Source organism: Rhinatrema bivittatum, chromosome 3 (genome assembly GCF_901001135.1).
Source record: "Rhinatrema bivittatum chromosome 3, aRhiBiv1.1, whole genome shotgun sequence".
Classification (NCBI taxonomy): domain Eukaryota; kingdom Metazoa; phylum Chordata; class Amphibia; order Gymnophiona; family Rhinatrematidae; genus Rhinatrema; species Rhinatrema bivittatum.
In genome coordinates this window covers 6,104,571-6,124,177 of record NC_042617.1, presented here as the reverse complement: position 1 = coordinate 6,124,177, position 19,607 = coordinate 6,104,571, and the positions used below count along the sequence as shown (strand labels likewise).

The 19,607-nt window shown below is 44.9% G+C and overlaps 1 protein-coding gene across 4 annotated transcripts in view; it reads left to right on the top strand.

Moving 5' to 3' along the window:
• The window catches only part of TJAP1 (tight junction associated protein 1), a 248,742-nt gene that overhangs the window by 12,944 nt on the left and 216,191 nt on the right, over positions 1–19,607 (top strand). The window contains exon 1 of one of the 4 annotated variants that reach the window (XM_029592846.1): positions 12,731–12,846. The exons of 2 other annotated variants lie outside the window; for them this stretch is intronic. The gene's annotated coding sequence lies outside the window, so the exon portion shown is untranslated. Of the gene's footprint in view, positions 1–12,730; positions 12,851–19,607 lie in introns of those variants that run through there. One more of the 4 variants, XM_029592847.1, reaches the window with a different exon arrangement.

Here is a 19,607-nt window from a genome sequence, read left to right as displayed (position 1 = left end):
CAAGCAAAGCTGGACCCAAAGAAGAAAAAAGCTTTCCAGAAGTGTATGTATCTTTTTACCCTGGCTCCTAAAGATGCCTGAGGTTTTAGAAAAACGTTCCACCCCTGAATATGCAGCGCGCCCACACCCCCTGAAGAGAATCCCTGGCTTCAGATTGACCTGGACAGAATTATTCCTTTTTTATATTGGTGGCCTCGTAAAGGATGGTGAAAGATGAAAGGGATATGTGCTGAACATGTAACGTACATTTAATCTCTAGCAAACAAGTTGGAAGATAGGTGAACAAACTCTCTCTGAATCTTCCTGTGGGGAAGTTAGGGTCAGAAGGTTCGGGTTCTCGGGATTGGAAGGAAGGATTAAGAGCCGTCTGTGAGCAAGGCTTCAGGGCCTGATGGATTACTCCCAAGGTTATTCAGAAATCTTTTGCTGAAGGATAAGGGATAGTGTTGTTTAGTGGGCTGTAAAGGTGAAAGGACTGAACCTGGTCACTCAGCCTGTTAGCCTGATCCCTGCAGCAGGAAACATTTAGAATTAATGGCAGAGGAGAGACTTAATTATCTTGAAACAGGAGGAATAATAGCAGGGACTCCGCAGAGATTCAGGGCAAATCCAGTCCTGCCAGACTAACTTCACATTTTTTTTCCAAGAAAGTTACAAAAGAGACAGACAATAGAAGTAGTGTTGATCTCATACACTTGGATTTTGCCAAATCATTTGATATTGTGTCTCGAGCTTGCTGAATAAGGTTAGGAATGCAGGATTATGTGAGAAAACATGCAAGCTGATTGAAAGGACATTTATGTGATTATAAATGTCTAATTGGACAGACGTAACAAGGGCAAAGTTAGGTTCACTGCTGTTTGTAGGGTTTGCAAATTACACAGGATTTCACAGATAAACTTTTATTGTGTTTGATGCCAAAATCAAAATGCCATTCTTTTAAAGAAAAGATGAATTATCAGTGATGAGGACTGATGGTAGGAACATCCATCTAGCAGAGAGAACAAAAGTTCGATGTTTTCATATTGGCAGCTCTGAAAACCTTCAAGTTACGTTTCTTAATGACCTGGCAAGTTATCGCAGAACGGTTAGCAGTAATCTTCAAGGACCTCCTGAAGGTCGAGTGTAGGCATGAGAGACTTTAATCGATTGGCCAGAATTTTGGCAAATATTTTAATGTCTAGATTAAGGAGGGAAATCGGTCTGTAGGAGGAGGGCAGTAGGGGATCCCTACCAGCTTATGGGAGATCCACTATGGTAGCTGCCCTCATAGTAGCTGGCATCTTCTACTGATCCGTCATCTGTTCAAACACCAATCTTAGTATTGGCGCAACCTCCTCTCCTAACGCCTTATAGAATGTTGAGATCATGCCATCTGACCCTGGTGCTTTATGAGCAGGTAGGGTCTGAATAGCCTCCAAAACTTCCACAAGTTTGATAGGGCATTGTAACTTAAGTTGGAGGTCCGTCAGGCAGGGCATGGAAATCGCCTGTAGAAACTCGGTGATAGTGGCCTCATCAACCGGGTCTGCAGAGTATAAAGCCTGGTAGTATTCTGAGAAAATTTCCGCTATATCAGTAGAAGTTGACTTTGTCTCCCTGAGGATTTTTGAGATTAGCAATAAATTTAGACTATTCCTGTGCTTTCAGAAGACGTGCTAGGAGTCTACCTTCCTTGTTTCCGAATTGAAAAAAATGGAATTGTTTGTGGCGGAGAATATGAACTGCCCTGGGTACCCGCCGTGGTGTCTCCATGAATATTTATCCTGCGCTTGAGGGCCCTTAACTGTTTTTCCAGAGAAACTATATCCATATCCAGTTTTTTCCTTTTATAGCTGGCATAGCTGATTATGTCCCCTTGGAGAAAACTTTTCGCCATTTCCCATAATAGGACAGGTTAATCCATATGTTGTTTGTTATTTAACAGAGATTCCTGCCATTTGCGTTTCAGAAATGCCAGGAATTCTGGGTCCCTTGTCAGGGAAGATGGAAGCCATCATTGATCTTTAGGGAAGCCCCCACTCAGGCTAAAAGTCCCTACTACTGGGCTGTGGTCAGAAATCACTAACGCTTCTATATTAGATTTAGTAAATCTGGAAAAAAGTGTTTCGGAGACTAACAAGTAGTCTATCCGGGATTGGGCAGGGTGAGCTTGCGCAATATGTGTGAACTTGCGCTCTCCAGGGTGGAGCGTTCTCCACCCTGGAGAGCGTGAACCTAAGGTACAGTTCCCAACAGGATAGTGCCTGTAGTTCGGAGATGCGATGAGCTGAACATATTGCCACCAGGAATACAGTCTTCAATGTTAAGAGCGTAGTGACAGGCCGCGTGTTGGTCTGAAGGAAGCCCCAGCTAGGAAGTCTAATACTAGTTTGAGATTCCATAGAGGCACTGGCCACTTTAGTCTAAAACCCCTTTCAGGAAGTGGGACAAATCCGGATGGGTTGATAGCCAGATACCGTCCACGTCGGCTCTGAAACAGGACATTGCGGCTACTTGGACCTTGAGGGAGTTGAGTGACAACCCCTTCTTCATACCGTCCTGTAGGAACTCCAGAATCATGGGAATCTTGGCCGTCCGCGGGAGTATCCTACAGTCCTCGCACCAGACTTAAAGTACGCCTTCCCCCCCATGGCCACTACTGGGCAAGGTCATCCACAAGATAGAACACCACAGGGGAGGCTGCACATGGAATTAGATCCCAAGATGGCAGCACGCCGTGAGTAGGAGCGAGGTGTTGCTCTGCTGTAAGCTTGGAAATACCTGATTCCATGGACTCCAATGCCTCCGAAAAGAAAGGGGAAGATAAGGGTTTACCCCTCTATCCCCCCACCTTCTCCAACTATGCAGCAGGAAATCATCCGCTTCTTGACCTTGCCAGTTTCAGCCCCAGGAGTTGAGGAGCCCATTGTCCCGGAAACAGAGAGAGAAGTCCCGGCACCGGAGGAGACGACACTGAGTTCAGACCAAAGACAAGCCCTGACGCAGAGAGCAGGGCTGTTGTTTCAACCCGGAGCGCTGAGCGATAGAACTGCTTCCAGGTTGCTTGCAGCGAATCCACCGCTGACCGCAGCCTTTCAGGCAATGCCAGCTATTGCGGTCGCCCCGGCAGAGACGACCAACGCGGAGGAAGCAGAAACCGGACTGGAAGAAGGGGCTACTGGGGTAAATCCCTTTGGAAATGGCCTGCAACTAATACAAGAGGCTTCCCCAGAGTTTAAACCCCTAATGATACCAGAACGCCCTGAGGTCTTCACTATGGCTGCGTTATGGGATTTAGTGGTGGGAATTGCGACCACAATTAACAATTTCAATACGAAATTTGAGTGTTTGGCTCGACAAAACACTCAAACTTCACATGACCTGCAAAGGAAAATTGATTTAATTTCCACAAAAGTTTCGACCTTGGAGGGGAAGGAGTGAGAAAATATAAAATTTAAAACAGCAGTGGTGAAAGACAAGGAATTTCTTGCCAGAAGAGTGAAACCTCTAGAAAATGCCTCTAGACATTTAAACATCAGGATTTTGAATTTTCCTTGAATTTTGGGAGAAACTACCTATGTTACATTGAAAAGGTTTCTCCAAGAGGTTCTCGGCTTTGAAGAAGAGAATCTACCGGCAATTAATAAGTGTTATTTCTTACCCAAATCTACTTCAGTACCAAATAGATTAAACTTGCAAGAAAGTCTCACTGAAATTCTAGAAAACTCATCATTAGAAGTATTGGACAGAGCTACACTTCTGGTTTCACTAATATCATTGGCGGATGTTCAAATTATAATGAAAAATTATTTTAGTAAGTTTCTAACCTCCTTCATGAATGAGAACGTAAAAATGTTTCCGGAATTCTCCTCAACAACACAAGTGAGGCGTAGAGGCTTTTTAGCCTTACGCCAAGAAATAATTTCTATGGGTTACACCTTTATGTTAAAATTTCCATGCAAATGTGTGTTAAGGAAGAGGGTTGAATTATATGTATTTTTTACCATGGAACAATTTAAATCTTTCCTTCTTTCAAAAAACCCCACCACTTCTTCTCCCATAAATATACAATAGAATATAGAAACTGGTAGATGTGCTAAAGCCATTTTTTTCTATATATCTCTCTGTATTTTCCGGATCACTCTTGAGATTTATACTATATTGATTTTTGGGTTTAAAATGGAGTCTGTTTTCTTTGTTTTTGGAAATTGTCTAAAAGAAAAATTTGATATTTGATAGTTCTCCATGTGCTACCATTTTGCAAAATTCAGTTTTTGTAATTTTTGAAAAATGATAAAGAATTATAAAAAAAAAAAAAAAGACCACCACAGGGGATTAGTTCTACTAGTGGCCCCGGATTGGCCAAGACAACCATGGTATGCAGACATGCAAAGACTCCTTGCGGGGAACTCTCACTGCCTACCTGCACACAGGGACCTTCTCCGGCAGGGCCCGATTCTTCACGATGATCTGTCTCAATTCTCTCTTACAAGGACTCGCCTGAAGAAGCGTTGTTACTCAAAGGACGTGATTGACAACCTGCTCCGAGCACGCAAGTTCTCCTCATCCCTGTCTTACTGGAGAGTATTTGAAGTCTGGTGCGAGGACTATAGGATACTCCCGCGGACAGCCAAGATTCCCATGATTCTGGAGTTCCTACAGGACGGTATGAAGAAGGGGTTGTCATTCAACTCCCTCAAGGTCCAAGTAGCCGCAGTGTCCTGTTTCAGAGCCGAAGTGGATGGTATCCGGCTATCAACCCATCCGGATTTGTCCCACTTCCTGAAAGGGGTTTTAGCCTAAAGTGGCCAGTGCCTCTATGGAATCTCAAACTAGTATTAGACTTCCTAGCTGGGGCTTCCTTCAGACCAACACGCGGCCTGTCACTACGCTCTTAACATTGAAGACTGTATTCCTGGTGGCAATATGTTCAGCTCATCGCATCTCCAAACTACAGGCACTATCCTGTTGGGAACTGTTCCTTAGGTTCACGCCTGGAACCATACAGCTGTGCACTGTCCCCTCCTTCCTACTGAAAGTGGTTTCCGAGTTTCACTTGAACCAAACCATCTCACTACCATCTCCGGAAGAACATAAGGACTCTGAAGACTCACGCCTTCGCCATTTAAATCTCGGCAGGCTCCTAGTGTGTTACCTGGAAAGATCGGAATGGGTGTGCAAAACGGATCACTTGTTTGTTCTTCACAGCGGGAAGAAACAAGGAGAAGTGGTCTCGCGGGCGACAATAGCCTCCTGGATCAAGGAAGTAATCAAAGCGGCCTACATAGAGGCAGGAAAGCCCTTACCACTACAGGTTAAGGCTTATTCTACGAAAGCACAGGCAGTTTCTTGGGCAGAAACCAAGCTACTGTCACCCACTGAGATCTGTCTGGCGGCAACGTGGTCTTCCATACACACCTCCAAGTTCTACTGCCTGGATGTTCAAGCCCAAGAAGACGCAACTTTCGCAAGGGCGGTACTAAATGGGCCCAGGCAGCCTCCCACCCTGTCTGGGAGTAGCTTTTGTACATCCCACTGGTCCTGAATCCATCTGGCTACACGCTAGGAATTGGAGAAATTATTTACCTGATAATTTCATTTTCCTTAGTGTAGACAGATGGACTCAGCATCCCGCCCACAGCTGCCTCAGGAAAGGAGAACTTCAGATAACAAGCCTCGAGACTAAGCAAATACGGGTAAGCCGCTGCCTACCCCTAATTCAAGACACCCACAGTTTGTCCGGTGTCTGTGTTAATTGATTGAGTGCACTGGCGGTCTCCAGTTTGGGAAATTAGTTGAACCAGTTCAAGGTTTTAATCAAGTTTATTCAAGTTATTTAAGCAAAGATATATCCACAATGGCTGAGGTTACTGCAGGGGTATATCTAGAGTGACATCAGATTGAAATCTGATCCATCTCCAACTGTTATCAGGAGTACACTATACCCATTGGTCCTGAGTCCATCTGTCTACACTAAGGAAAACAAAGTTATCAGGTAAGTAATTTCTCCATTCCATTTCTTTGACTGCCCACCCATTGCTCCTCATCACATTTCAGTTTCACTTTACCACTTCTCGCCTCTCTTCTTTCTCTGATGTATCTGAAAAATGTTTGGTCACCTCGTTTTACCTCTTTGGCCATCCTTTCTTCTGCCTGACTTTGTGCTTTGCTGATTTCTTTCTTCGTCTTCCTCAGTTTCACCAGATATTCTTCCCTATGTTCCTCTTTTTGGGATCCTTTATACTCCCTAAACGCTGTTTTTTGCAGCCACCTCCTTTGAGAACCAGACTGGTTTCTTTCTCCTCTTACTTTTCTTTACTTTTCTAACATATAGAGTACTTGCCTTGGTAATTGCTCCTTTTAATTTGGCCCAGTACTGTTCCACCTCGCCCATTGACTCCCAGTCTTCTAGTTCTTCCTCCAGGAACATCCCCATTGTGACAAAGTTCGTATTTCTGAAATTCAAAACTTGGGTCTTCGTGCAACTTTCTCGTATCTTATTTGCGATATCAGACCATAGCGTCTGATGATCACTGGTGCTCAGATGGGCACCCACTCCAACTTTAGAGACATTTGTCCCCATTTGTGAGCACCAGGTTGAATATCCCATCCTCGCTCATGGGCTCCATTACCATTTGTTTGAGCAGAGCCCCTTGCCAGGGCATCCACTATCTCTCTACTTCTGGCTGATTCTGCAGAAGGGATACTCCAATCCACATCCGGAAGATTAAAATCTCCAACAATCACCACTTCTCCCTTCTTTCCCACCTTTCGGCTGTCTTCTATCAGATCTCTGTTCAGCTCTTGTGTCTGAATCAAGCTTGTAGATCGCACCCATGTAAATGGAAGCACCATCTTCTTTATTTTAGGACAGTTGACATTATTAGTAACCAGACAGAGATGAAAGCAATTTATATTGGGGAAAATATAGAAGAAAGTTATATTAAATTAGATTTTTTTAAACTTAGGCAAAGCAGGGCTGAGGTGAGCTCCCCATCTCCTTCAAGCCAGCTCTCCCCTTAGTTTGTTGTCCCCGCACCCCCGCTCGCCCCCAGCTTCTCTGGAATTGCTCTTCTGTTTTCTTCCAGCACTGTATGCCTCTCAGTGAGTTTGTCCTCACTCCTTCGCTATTCTTAAAATCTCAGAATAGCACAGGAGTTCTGATACCGAGAGCCACACAGAACAGCTCTTTCAGAGGACGCGCCTGGAGAAGGAGGGGTGAGATTGTGTATTAAGAGAAGGGTCAGTGCCACCGGCACAGAGTCAGCATGATTATAGCAAAGGTGTAAATAAACATGCAAATAAAGGTGAGCATTTGTATTTCCAGTCATGGAATCAGAGTTGGTATCCTATTGTGGATGTGTAACTGATCTAAAGACAGGAAACAGAGGGTAGGACTAAATGATCTGTTTTCCACATGGAGAGAGGTCAGCAGTGGCATACTTCATGTACCTGTACTGGGACTTGTAGTGTTGAACATTTCATTAATGATCTGGAAAGGGAGTAAAGAGTGAGATGGTCAGATTTGCAGATAAGACAAAATTATTCAGAATAGTTAGCAGAGGTGATGTTAGCACCGGGCATGCCCCAGGTCTCACTGGTGTGCTAATTTTTAAAATTGAATCACAATTTACTCTGCCAGCAGTCTGCTGCTGAATCAGGATAAGGGCGGTCAGAGGAAGTCAAGGTCATCTGAGCCGTGCTGGGGCACAGCAGAAAAGAGGCAGTTGTCATGTCAGCTAGGCCTGCGGCTGAACATATCAGGGGGGGCTGCTGTGTTGGGCTTGGCTGCACAGCTGAATACAGAAGGCTGCCACATTGGCCCGATCCCCGCGCTTAAGAGAGGAGGCAGCTGCTTCAGGCTGGGCTGTGTGGCCTAAGGAAGAAGGATCCTGCATCGGGCAGTGTCGCGTGGCTGAAGAGAAGACTGCTGCTGCCTGTACCGTGCACAATCCGGGGGACAGAGAGAGTGTGTGTGTGTGTGTCTCATCAATAGCATGTATGAGCTTGTGTGTGAGCAGTAGCATGCATGTATTTATAATAGCATGTATGAGAGCTTGTATGTGTGTATGTGAACAATAGCATGCATGTGTGTGTGCGAGCAATAGCATGTATGAAAGTTTGTGTGTATGTGAGTGATGCTGTGTGGGCCCAAGGAGGCTGCTGCTTACATGTTCCAGGGAGAGAGAGCTTGGGAGAATGCGTGAGAGCATGTGAGAGCTTTTGTGTGTGTGAGAGCTTGTATGAGAGAGACAGTATGTGTGTATGAAAGATGCTGTGCAGGCCCAAGGAGGCAGCTGCTGCTGCATCTATGTTAGAAGGAGAGAAAGAGAGAGCATTTTTTGTGTGTTTGTGAAAGAGAGCATATGGGAGAAAGAGAATGTGTATGTGAGTAGATGAGTGTGTATATGCATGTGAGGAAAAAATCTGCATGCCTGCCTCTCTACCACTTCCCCCATTAATCCATGACAATCTCAGGATGACTGGAAATCAAAGGTTCATAGGTATGGAGAGCGGGGAATTTTTTTTTTATCCTTATTTGTTTTAATTGCATGTTATTTGTTTGCTGTTTTGAAATATTTTATTGGTGTTTGGGATATTTTAATAATTATTTTATGAGTTTTTATGTATTGGATATTTTTTGTCAGCTGTTTTAAAATATTTCTTCTATAAGTATAGTTTTGCTATTATGTTTGATTATTATGTCTTGATTTTATAGTTTGTTTTGTATGTCATGGTGATATTTCTGTTTTTCCATTTTTGCACTGCATACAGAGTGTGTGGCTTGTTGCACTTTCCAATTCATTTCTGTTTATACTTTATGGTCTATTCCGTGTTTGAAGGTTGTCTGTTTTCTTTATATATATCCTAGGGGAGGTATTGTGCTTGCAGGTAGTTTCTGTGGAGGGATGAGGAAATGTGGAAAAAAGGATTTACATTCACAAAAAGCGGGGAGTAGCTTGCTTGTTACGGCGGTTACTACCCCAAACCAAATAAGCCTGATACTTCACTTTCAATGCATAACCAGCATAGCTCTCTGCTTCAATGGCAGGGGAGAAAGTCTGATACTTTGTACATATCCAGCATAGCTCTCTGCTTCAACGGCAGGGGAGAAAGTCTGCTCCTTCGTGCATATCCAGCATAGCTCTCTGCTTCAACGGCAGGGGAGAAAGACCGATACTTCACGCAAATCCAGCATAGCTTTCTGCTTCAACGGCAGGGGAGGAAGTCTGATACTTAACTTTCAATGCATATCCAGCATAACTCTCTGCTTCAACGGCAGGAGGAATGAAGAAAAGTGGATCTATATACAGACAACAACCAACAAGGACTGTATTACATAGTCTGGGTAAACAAATAAGTATGGGTGTAGCTTGCTTATTGCGGCGGTTACTACCCCTAACTAATTAAGCTAGATACTTCACTTAGATGCAGCTCCAACACTGCTCTCTACATTAATGCTGGGGGTGGAAGGGAAATAGAACCAAAAGGTTACTAAGAGCCAAGAGAAACAGATAAGTATGAGAAAAAAAAAAAGTGCGAAGCTTGCTGGGCAGACTGGATGGGCCGATTGGTCTTCTTCTGCCGTCATTTCTATGTTTCTATGTTCTGTTTTCCTAATAGGAGGAGAATTGTGTTTTAGGGCCCAATGTAATATTTGCAGTGTCACCTTTTCATAAGTAGAGTTGTTACTGAGTGCTGGCAGCTAATGCTTACTATATTGTAATTCAGGTTTTTGAGATGATTCATTGTCAATTTGTTTTCAGCATCAAATAAAAGCACAATTTAAAAATGTCTGCAATAATAGAAACCAAAGGTTGCATGTAGGAGGCTGTGTACTGTTCTTTGCTGTGTCTGGGTCCTTCAGCCAGATGTTGGGAGCACTTTATAAGAAGAGATCAGTGAAGAATGCAGATGATTGATGCACTCATAGGAAAACTGAGCAGTGCCTCCATAATCCACATGCACGTACACAGCTAATAAAATGATTGCATGTATGCAGATTCTGCTCCCTTATTCTTCTGGCGTGAGTGCAGCACTCAGGGAAGGCCCTGTTGGCTTTGTTGATTCATTGTTAGATTGCTCATTACCGCTGTCCTGGAATAGAAGGAACAGAGGGATGAGAGAGAGGAGTTCAGGGGCAGTGCTGGCAATTTTATGCAAATGAGGGGAGCATCAGATGATCCTCAAGGGTCCAGTTCTGGGGAATGGGGGAGGATCTCTGGGCTCCTGCCCCAGCTCGTAGAAGAGGAATTGCAGAAGGACCTGGTGAGACTCAGTGACAGCGTTCCCTATAAGCTGGGCACAGACAGGGAAAGAAAAATGGACTGGTGTACACTGAAAATTGGAAGGAACTGTGCTAAATGTCAGGTGAAACTTAATGTTGACAAGCGCGAAGCGATGCACATGGGGAAAAATACCAAATGCAGGTACAATGCTAAGTTCTGTGTTAAAAAATCACCGCCTGGTGGACAATATATTAAAATCTTCAGCTCAGTGTATAGCAGTGATTAAAAGAAAAAACAACCAGACCTTTAGGGACTCTCTGGAGAGGAATGGAGACTGTCCTAATGCCTTGGTGCAGTTGCACCTCGTGTAACCCATCTCACGCGATGGAGCAGTTCCCCTGTGATGAGGGCTCTCCAGTTTGGAAAAGAGATGGCTGAGAGGGGCCAGGATATAGAAGCTTATAAAATCATGAGTGGGGTGAGGCAGGTAACTAAAATAATACTAAAACAAAGGCGCTCTCGATGAAATTAACAACCAGCAGATTTTTTTTTTTTAAATGGTATTTTATACGTATGTACATGGGCGCAGGAACATGTGTACGTATGTAAATATACCCAGGAACGTGTGTGTGTGCATGTAAAAACATGTGCAAATACATTATTCCACTTATCCGGACAAGTAATGGTGGAGCTGCTACATACCAAGGCAGATAGCCAGGTAAGTCTTAAAAGTGCTGCTATAGGAAACATTTTGAGACTTATCCGGCCGCTAGTTAGCTGGATAAGTTGGAACTTGTCCGGATAACTCACAATTTGTCTGGATAAATGCCAGTTTCGAGATTTAGCCAGATAAATAGCACACAACTGCTGTACTCGCGTATTTTTGCGTCTAACTTTAAAAAATATGCGCGCAGAGATTTTACCTGCATAATTTAAAGATATTTATCCCCATAAGTTGGCTTCTACGCATGCAAGTCAGGAGATTTTTTTTTTTTGATTTAATGTTTATTGTAAATCCAAATAAACAGTTAACATACAAATATTTTTGTATTTGTATTTGAAAAAATTTATTAATCGCTTAACACAAATGGCCTAAGCGATATACAAAATTACATACATAATAATAAAATCACAAAGTTTCTCAAAGACTAAAACAAACAAACGTTATAAATTAAACACAATGATAATATAACATCAACACAATGATAATATAACATCAACTCCATGTCATACAGTAACTCCCATCCACCCCAGCCCTTCCTACCCCAAATCCAGCACAGTGAGGTACAGAAAATATTCAAAACATAAAACTTGTGAGTAAAAGGGAAAGAAAGGGTCACGTTTCTCAGTCCTGTGAGTATCGAAGTCGGGAGATTTTCTAACATGCGTAGCAGTTTGCAGTCCTCACTGCTTCTTCAGCCTGATCTCAGCCCATTTCACCAGGCCTCCCCCCCTTCAGTATTTCACTTTTTAAGATGTTTGCGATCACTTCCTCCAAGTATTGCGCAGGAGTAAATCTACGCGAGGAAGCTGCCTCGTTTACAGGCATAAATTGCTTATAAAATAACTTACCGACGTAAATGTGGGCCCTGCCCTGGAACGCCCTGGCTCCTTACCCCTCTCTTACATTTGCAGATTTTCTCACAGACCCTTACATACGCCTGTGTTTTGAGGTTTATAAAATAGTGTATATGCGAGTATATGTTGTTTACACTTACGTGCTAATTTTTACTCGTGCAACTTTTAAAAATTCACCTTTAAGAAAATAAGGACACATCCCCAAATTCACTGTTTCAAGAGCAGCACCAAAAAATAACCTATCCAAGGGGAAAAGATCCAACTCAAGCACACAAATAAGAGTGAGGAGCAAACAAGGAAAGAAAACAACCAGAAGCTTTAAAAAGAAATTGTAGAAATATTGTCCTCCAAGCACAATCAAGCTGTGCAATCTGTTGCCAGAGAATGTGGTCAAGGCGATGAGCATAGTGGGGTTAAGAGTGTTGGACAAGTTCCTGGAGGAAAAGTCCTTTAAATGTTTACCAGGTAGACTTGGGAAGCCACCTCTTAAGATCATAAGAGCGGCTACACTGGGTGACACCGAGGGTCCATCAAGCCCAGTATCCTGTTTGTAACAGTGGCCCAATCCAGGATGCTGAGCTCAATGGACCTTGGTCTGAGCAAGCCTGGCATTTACTGTAAGTTGTAAATATCTGGAGTGAGAGGAATGGGGAAACTGTATAGGATAGTGTGTGAAGTGTAGGGGATCAGGCTGATGGCACGGGAGGGTGGGAGCAGGAACAGGCAGGTTGGGATAGGCTAGGATAGTATAAGCTCTGTTATGAGCAGATGCTGGGGTAAGGATGGGAAGGGATAGGGAGGAGTAAGATGAGCCACATGAGAGGGAGCAGATAGGTCGGGATGGCTGTGTAAAATGCTGCTGCTGCTTTTAATATTCCCTGGAATTTGACCCTCTTCCACATCTCAGGCTTTGCCTGGACTTTGGGCTGCATGCTTGGGCGGTGATTCCAGACGCATAGTATCAGTCTGTGCAGTGCCGGCTCTGACTTGAGCTCACTCTCTGCTGTCTCGTAGCACCACCACACTACTCATCTCCTCTGGAAGCCTCAGGATTGAAGTAGGTATGCCGGCCTCCGTTAATCTGATCTGCTCTCCTCCCCTTCCTTGTTTCTGATGCGAGTTTCCACTGGTCACTTCGGCACCTGTGTTTCTGGTATATACGGGGACGCGAAGGCTTAGAATAATATTTCCCAGATTAAAGAATGTGTCCAGAGACAAGAGGAATGGGTTGGAAATAGTGCATTTTGTTGTCATGTTCCAGCTTAACATTGCTGGTATGGGGAGACATTTCTTTTGTGCCCAGATTTCAAAATAATTGTGGTTTTACATTGGGTCTAATTGTACAGGTCCTGAATAGACGTTTAGGGAGCACTGCTAATAAAATGAGGAAAATAGAAGAAAACTGAAAGGTGCAGCTGCAAAGGTTAAAAATGTTCAACAGGCATGGACGTTGTTTAAAAATACAATCCTAGAGGCGCAGTCCATATGTATTCCACACATTAAGAAAGGTGGAAGGAAGGCAAAATGATTACCGGCATGGTTAAAAGGTGAGATGAAAGAGGCTATTTTAGCCAAAAAAATCCTTCAAAAATTGGAAGAAGGATCCATCTGAAGGAAATAGGATAAAACATAAGCATTGTCAAGCTAAGTGTAAAACATTGATAATATAGGTGAAAAGAGAATTGAAATGAAGTTGGCTGTAGAGACAAAAACTCATAATAAAATCTTTTTAAAATATATCCGAAGCAAGAAACCTGTGAGGGAGTCGGTTGGACCATTAGATGACCGAGGGGTTAAAGGGGCTCTTAGGGAAGATAAGGCCATTGCAGAAAGATTAAATGAATTCTTTGCTTCCATGTTTACTAATGAGGATGTTGGGGAGATAGTTCCGGAGATGGTTTTCAAGGGTGATGACTCAGATGAACTGAACCAAATCACTGTGAACCTGGAAGATGTAGTAGGCCAGATTGACAAACTAAAGAGTAGCAAATCATCTGGATCAGATGGAATGCATCCTAGGGTACTGAAGGTACTAAAAAATGAAATTTCTGATCTATTAGTTAAAATTTGTAACTTATCATTAAAATCTGGAGAGTGGCCAGTGTAACACCAATATTTAAAAAGGGTTCTAGGGGCGATCCAGGATACTATAGACCAGTGAGCCTGACTTCAGTGCCGGGAAAAATAGTGGAAACTGTTCTAAAGATCAAAATCACAGAACACATACAAAGATATGATTTAATGGAACACAGTCAACATGGATTTACCCAAGGGAAGTGTTGCCTAACAAATCTGGTTCATTTTTTTGAAGGCATTAATAAACATGTGGATAAAGGTGAACCAGTAGATGTAGTGTACTTGGATTTTCAGAAGGCGTTTGACAAAGTTCCTAATGAGAGGCTTCTAAAAAAACTAAAAAGTCATGGGATAGGAGGCGATGTCCTTTCCTGGATTACAAACTGGCTAAAAGACAGGAAACAGAGAGTAGGATTAAATGGTCAATTTTCTCAGTGGAAAAGGGTAAACAGTGGAGTGCCTCAGGGATCTGTACTTGGACCGGTGCTTTTCAATATATTTATAAATGATCTGGAAAGGAATACGACGAGTGAGGTTATCAGATTTGTGGATGATACAAAATTGTTCAGAGTAGTTAAATCACAAGCGGATTGTGATACATTACAGGAGGACCTTGCAAGACTGGAAGATTGGGCATCCAAATGGGAGATGAAATTTAATGTGGATAAGTGCAAAGTGTTGCATATAGGGAAAAATAACCATTGCTGTAGTTACACGATGTTAGGTTCCATATTAGGAGCTACCACCCAGGAAAAAGATCTAGGCATCATAGTGGATAACACATTGAAATCGTTGGCTCAGTGTGCTGCAGCAGTCAAAAAAGCAAACAGAATGTTAGGAAATATTAGGAAGGAAATGGTTAATAAAATGTCATAATGCCTCTATATCGCTCCATGGTGAGACCATACCTTGAATACTGTATACAATTCTGGTCGCCACATCTCAAAAAAGATATAGTTGCGATGGAGAAGGAACAGAGAAGGGCTACCAAAATGATAAAGGGGATGGAACAGCTCCCCTATGAGGACTGTTCAGCTTAGAGTAGAGACGGCTAAGGGGAGATATGATAGAGGTCTTTAAGATCATGTGAGGTCTTGAATGAGTAGATGTGAATCGGTTATTTACTTGCATGTGGCACATTTAAGACTAATTGGAGAAAATTCTTTTTCCACTCAACTCAAATAAAGCTCTGGAATTTGTTGCCAGAGGATGTGGTTAGTGCAATGAATGTAGTTGGGTTCAAAAAAGGTTTGAATAAGTTCTTGGAGGAGAAGTCCATTAACTGCTATTAATCAAGTTTACTTAGGGAATAGCCACTGCTATTAATTGCATCAGTAGCATGGGATCTTCTTAGTGTTTGGGTACTTGCCAGGTTCTTATGGCCTGGATTGGCCACTGCTGGAAACAGGATGCTGGGCTTGATGGACCCTTGGTCTGACCCAGCATGGCATGTTCTTATGTTCTTAGTTGTGGGAAGGGGAGAAAGCCCTGGTGCTGGGAGTGCCTCTCTGCACAGAGTCTGGGAAGTTGCCAGGGCAGAAAGATTGTGGATGGCACAATGGAGAATAGGCATTTTGTGCGGTGGTTGGATGGCTGGGTGTGGGGTTTGTGTCACAGGAATATCGGAAATGTTGACAGGTAAGGACCACAAGGCCCAGCTGGTCTTTTCCATTCCTGATGTCATACCGTTGAGCCTTCCTGATCTCCGACTGTCTGTACATCCTTGAAACTAAGGATCACTTGCACGGGGAGGCTGCCCCATGCATCCATCGTCTTTTCTCTGAAGAAATCTGCTTCCTTTGATTCTCTTCTCCTGAAGCCTTGCTCTGGAGCCTCTCTTTCTCTTCTGTAATTGTCCTTTAGAGGTATTTGAATTTCTTCTTCGTATCTCCCCCCAGTCCCATCTCTCCTCTCCTATTGGAGAAGGCTGAAACAGTATTTAGAGAACTAGGGTGCCAGGCAAAAATGTTTTTCACTTTTTTTGGCCTTGTCGCTTTTTTGTTCTTTTTATTTGTTAAAATCAGGTAAAATATCCCTCTAGGTAGCTGCAATAGACACCACCCCTTCTTCCAAGCGAGATGGAAGGAGGAACTGAATTCAGCTGAATCTTGTTACCTTATTTTTTGGTGTGAACTTTGTCTTCCCCAAATCCACTGCTCTCAGCACCAATCGCCCTCAACTGCATTCAGAGCTGCTTAGGTAGCGTCCCATGGCCACTCGTGCGGTGTCTGCCAACTCGCATGGCCCCATTTCTAGTAAAGCGCCAGCTGAGTTCCTCCAGCGGTCTGCCACCCTCTACAGAAACCCCTTGTAGTGGCTTGCTAGTTAAATATTGTTCCTCTGCTAGCCTACTCCTGCATCTTCTCCAGTCCTGCATCGACTGAAGGGAACTCTTCTGGTTCTCTTTCCTGTAAAATTGATCTTAATAGCCCAAGATGATGGTGAGCAATAATCAACACAGAGTAAGAGTTAAAAACTGCTAGGAAATCCATGCATATTCCGAAAGTAGAGACAAGGTAGGGAACATAATCTGGAGTGTTCAAACTATTGCAGATCTTTGTATCATGTGCAAAAGGCAAACCTTTCCTACCAACGCCTTGAGAAGATCACGAATGGAAATATTGAAGATTCTTCAGGCACAATTGATGATCTTTCCTTTTTTGGCGTTTTCTCCATTTACCACTACCCTCTGCTGCCTGTCACTCGCCCCTAGGTTGCTCAGTTTGAGCCTTTTATGCAGGACATCCAAGCAAGCCATATCTTATGCTCCCCATAATCTTCTTTCTGGTCAGCCGCTTGAAGAAGTTGATCAGATCCCGTAATGCAGGGCATTCAAGGTTCTCCATCTTTCCCTTATGTAGTGATATGCAGGTAGCTAACCTCTACATCCCGGGTAACATCTGCCCTTCTCCAGTCCTCTGGAGCCATCTCAGAATGATTGAACAGAGAGCCTCTCTCTCTCTCTCTCGTCTTCCTTCAGCACTCATGGGATAAGGCCCCATTGCCTTGTTCCTTACATGCAAGCCCCCCCGCCAGTCTCTGAGTCTTCTCTGTCCTCCTCTAGCTTAGTCTTCCTTTCCCAAGCGGGTAAGCCTTCTCCCTCTTTTACTGCCTTAGCAGTTTGCTCCTGCATTTGAACTTCCCTCAGCCTGTTCTCTCCTCTTTCCCTGTTGACTTGTGCGGAGCGGGCTGGGGCTGGTGTGCCAGCCGGTGTAGGCAGAGAGGAGCGTGTCCGGACACGAGAGCTGCTGCTGCTGCTGCTACCAGGCACAGGATGGGTGGATCTCCGTCTTTCAGCTGCTGTGATGCCGCCAGGGCTGGGAAGAAATGCGCAGTGAGAAGCTCTGCTTTTTAGGGAGGCCCTTGGTTGTTAAATAACAATAGTAAATATTGTTATGGGTTAGGTTCAACAGCTGCAGGGCAGATGATCATTTAGCATATTTTCATGGTGTCAATTTGTACCGAAATAAAGATTAACAAAAGCAAAAAAAATAGTACGACGAGCCCTGTTTCTTGGCTGGCTTTAGAGAGCTGTTTGTGGGCACTGGGATGCCTGTCTTGCCTGAGTTTTATGTTTGTTATGGATGTTTTTATTGTGCTTTGCCAAGATTTGACTGGAATATATTTTTAAGAATAGATTCGTGCTTCCTTGTCGCTGCATCTGCCCTCATGCAGCCTTACATTGTGACCCCTTAGCCTAGAGTGCTGCAGGTCCTGGAAATCTGCTCCTTTACTTTTGGCGTGTGTGATTTGCAGGAGAAATGCATTGGGGAGGGGAGGAAGCTGAGCACGTGGACCTGCCCTGTACAGTCGAGGTTAGGGCTGTATGAATCCACTACGCTCAGTCAAGCCGGTTTTAATAAAAGGTGCGGGAGAGCCGGCGCTCCGTGTTGAGTGCCCGCTCTCCCACCGCGTGCCCAGGCACCTCTCCTGGGCGCGCGATTCTGTATTTAAATTAGGCCGGGCGCCAATAAGGAGACGCTAGGGACAGTACCGCGTCCCTAGCGCCTCCTTATTAGCGGAAGAGTCGGCTGTCAGCGAGTTTGACAGCCGACGCTCGATTTTACCGGCGTCGGTTCTTGAACCCCACTGACAGCCACGGGTTCGGAAACCGGACGCCGGCAAAAGGGAGCGTCCATTTTCGAACTCACCAACCGGCGGGCAGATATAAAATATAAAATTTTTTAAAATTATTTTTGGTGCTCCGACTTAATATCTGCCTTTCTGTATACTTTTCCCAGTGCTTTCTAAGTTAATGGGCGAATAACTACCAGGCTCATTAACATGCATCTGCACGTGATGAGTGCTTTTAGTTTCAGGGGGCTTGGCCGCGCGTTTTCCATGCGCTATTACTCCTTACAGCATAAGGGGTATTAGGAGTGCGTCGAAAACGCGCGTCCAAACGGTTGTTAAATGGTGTGCTGGGCCGAGCGTAGTGCATCGGCCTGAATGCGTGCAAGATCCATGCAGGCCGCGTCCCATCGTTCCACCTGTAGGACTCCAGCAGGGGTCACAAATGTGCAGGGCTGGAAAAATATCCGGAAGACCTCGGCACCAGCAAAAAATCTTAGAAGCCAGGGGGAAAAGTGCAAGTTGAATTTTCCTTTGTTAGTTTTGCTTCCTTTTCCTTTGCTCAGTCCACCCTCTTGCCCTCCAGGGAAGGGGGGACGTGAAAGCCGAGTCTGGCTGACTCTCCTCTGCTATGGCGGATCTCTGAAAACGCTGTGCACACAAACATTTCCTGGCTGGGAGGGAATGTGGGGTAACGAGATTAGTCATTGGCACAACTGATAGCTGCAGTACAAACATCAGGCCCAAGTGGATTTTATCTGGGCATGGAGCTTCTCTTGCCCTGTGCCCTGACTCACTCGGGTGCTGCTCAGATACAGCTGCAGAGCTGGCGGGATAGCAGTGCTGCTGCTGCTCCCATTAGTCAGGTGCTGGTCCAGCAGTGGGCATGGAGCTTCTCTCGCCCTCTGCCCTGACTCACTCGGGTGCTGCTCAGATACAGCTGCAGAGCTGGCGGGATAGCAGTGCTGCTGCTGCCCATTAGTCAGGTGCTGGTCCAGCAGTGGGCATGGAGCTTCTCCTGCCCTGTGCCCTGACTCACTCGGGTGCTGCTCAGATACAGCTGCAGAGCTGGCGGGATAGCAGTGCTGCTGCTGGTGCCATTAGTCAGGTGCTGGTCCAGCAGTGGGCATGGAGCTTCTCTTGCCCTGTGCCCTGACTCACTCGGGTGCTGCTCAGATACAGCTGCAGAGCTGGCGGGATAGCAGTGCTGCTGCTGGTGCCATTAGTCAGGTGCTGGTCCAGCAGTGGGCATGGAGCTTCTCCTGCCCTGTGCCCTGACTCACTCGGGTGCTGCTCAGATACAGCTGCAGAGCTGGCGGGATAGCAGTGCTGCTGCCCCCATTAGTCAGGTGCTGGTCCAGCAGTGGGCATGGAGCTTCTCCTGCCCTGTGCCCTGACTCACTCGGGTGCTGCTCAGATACAGCTGCAGAGCTGGTAGGATAGCAGTGCTGCTGCTCCCATTAGTCAGGTGCTGGTCCAGCAGTGGGCATGGAGCTTCTCCTGCCCTGTGCCCTGACTCACTCGGGTGCTGCTCAGATACAGCTGCAGAGCTGGGATAGCAGTGCTGCTGCCATTAGTCATGTGCTGGTCCAGCAGTGGGCATGGATCTTCTCCTGCCCTGTGCCCTGACTCACTCGGGTGCTGCTCAGATACAGCTGCAGAGCTGGCGGG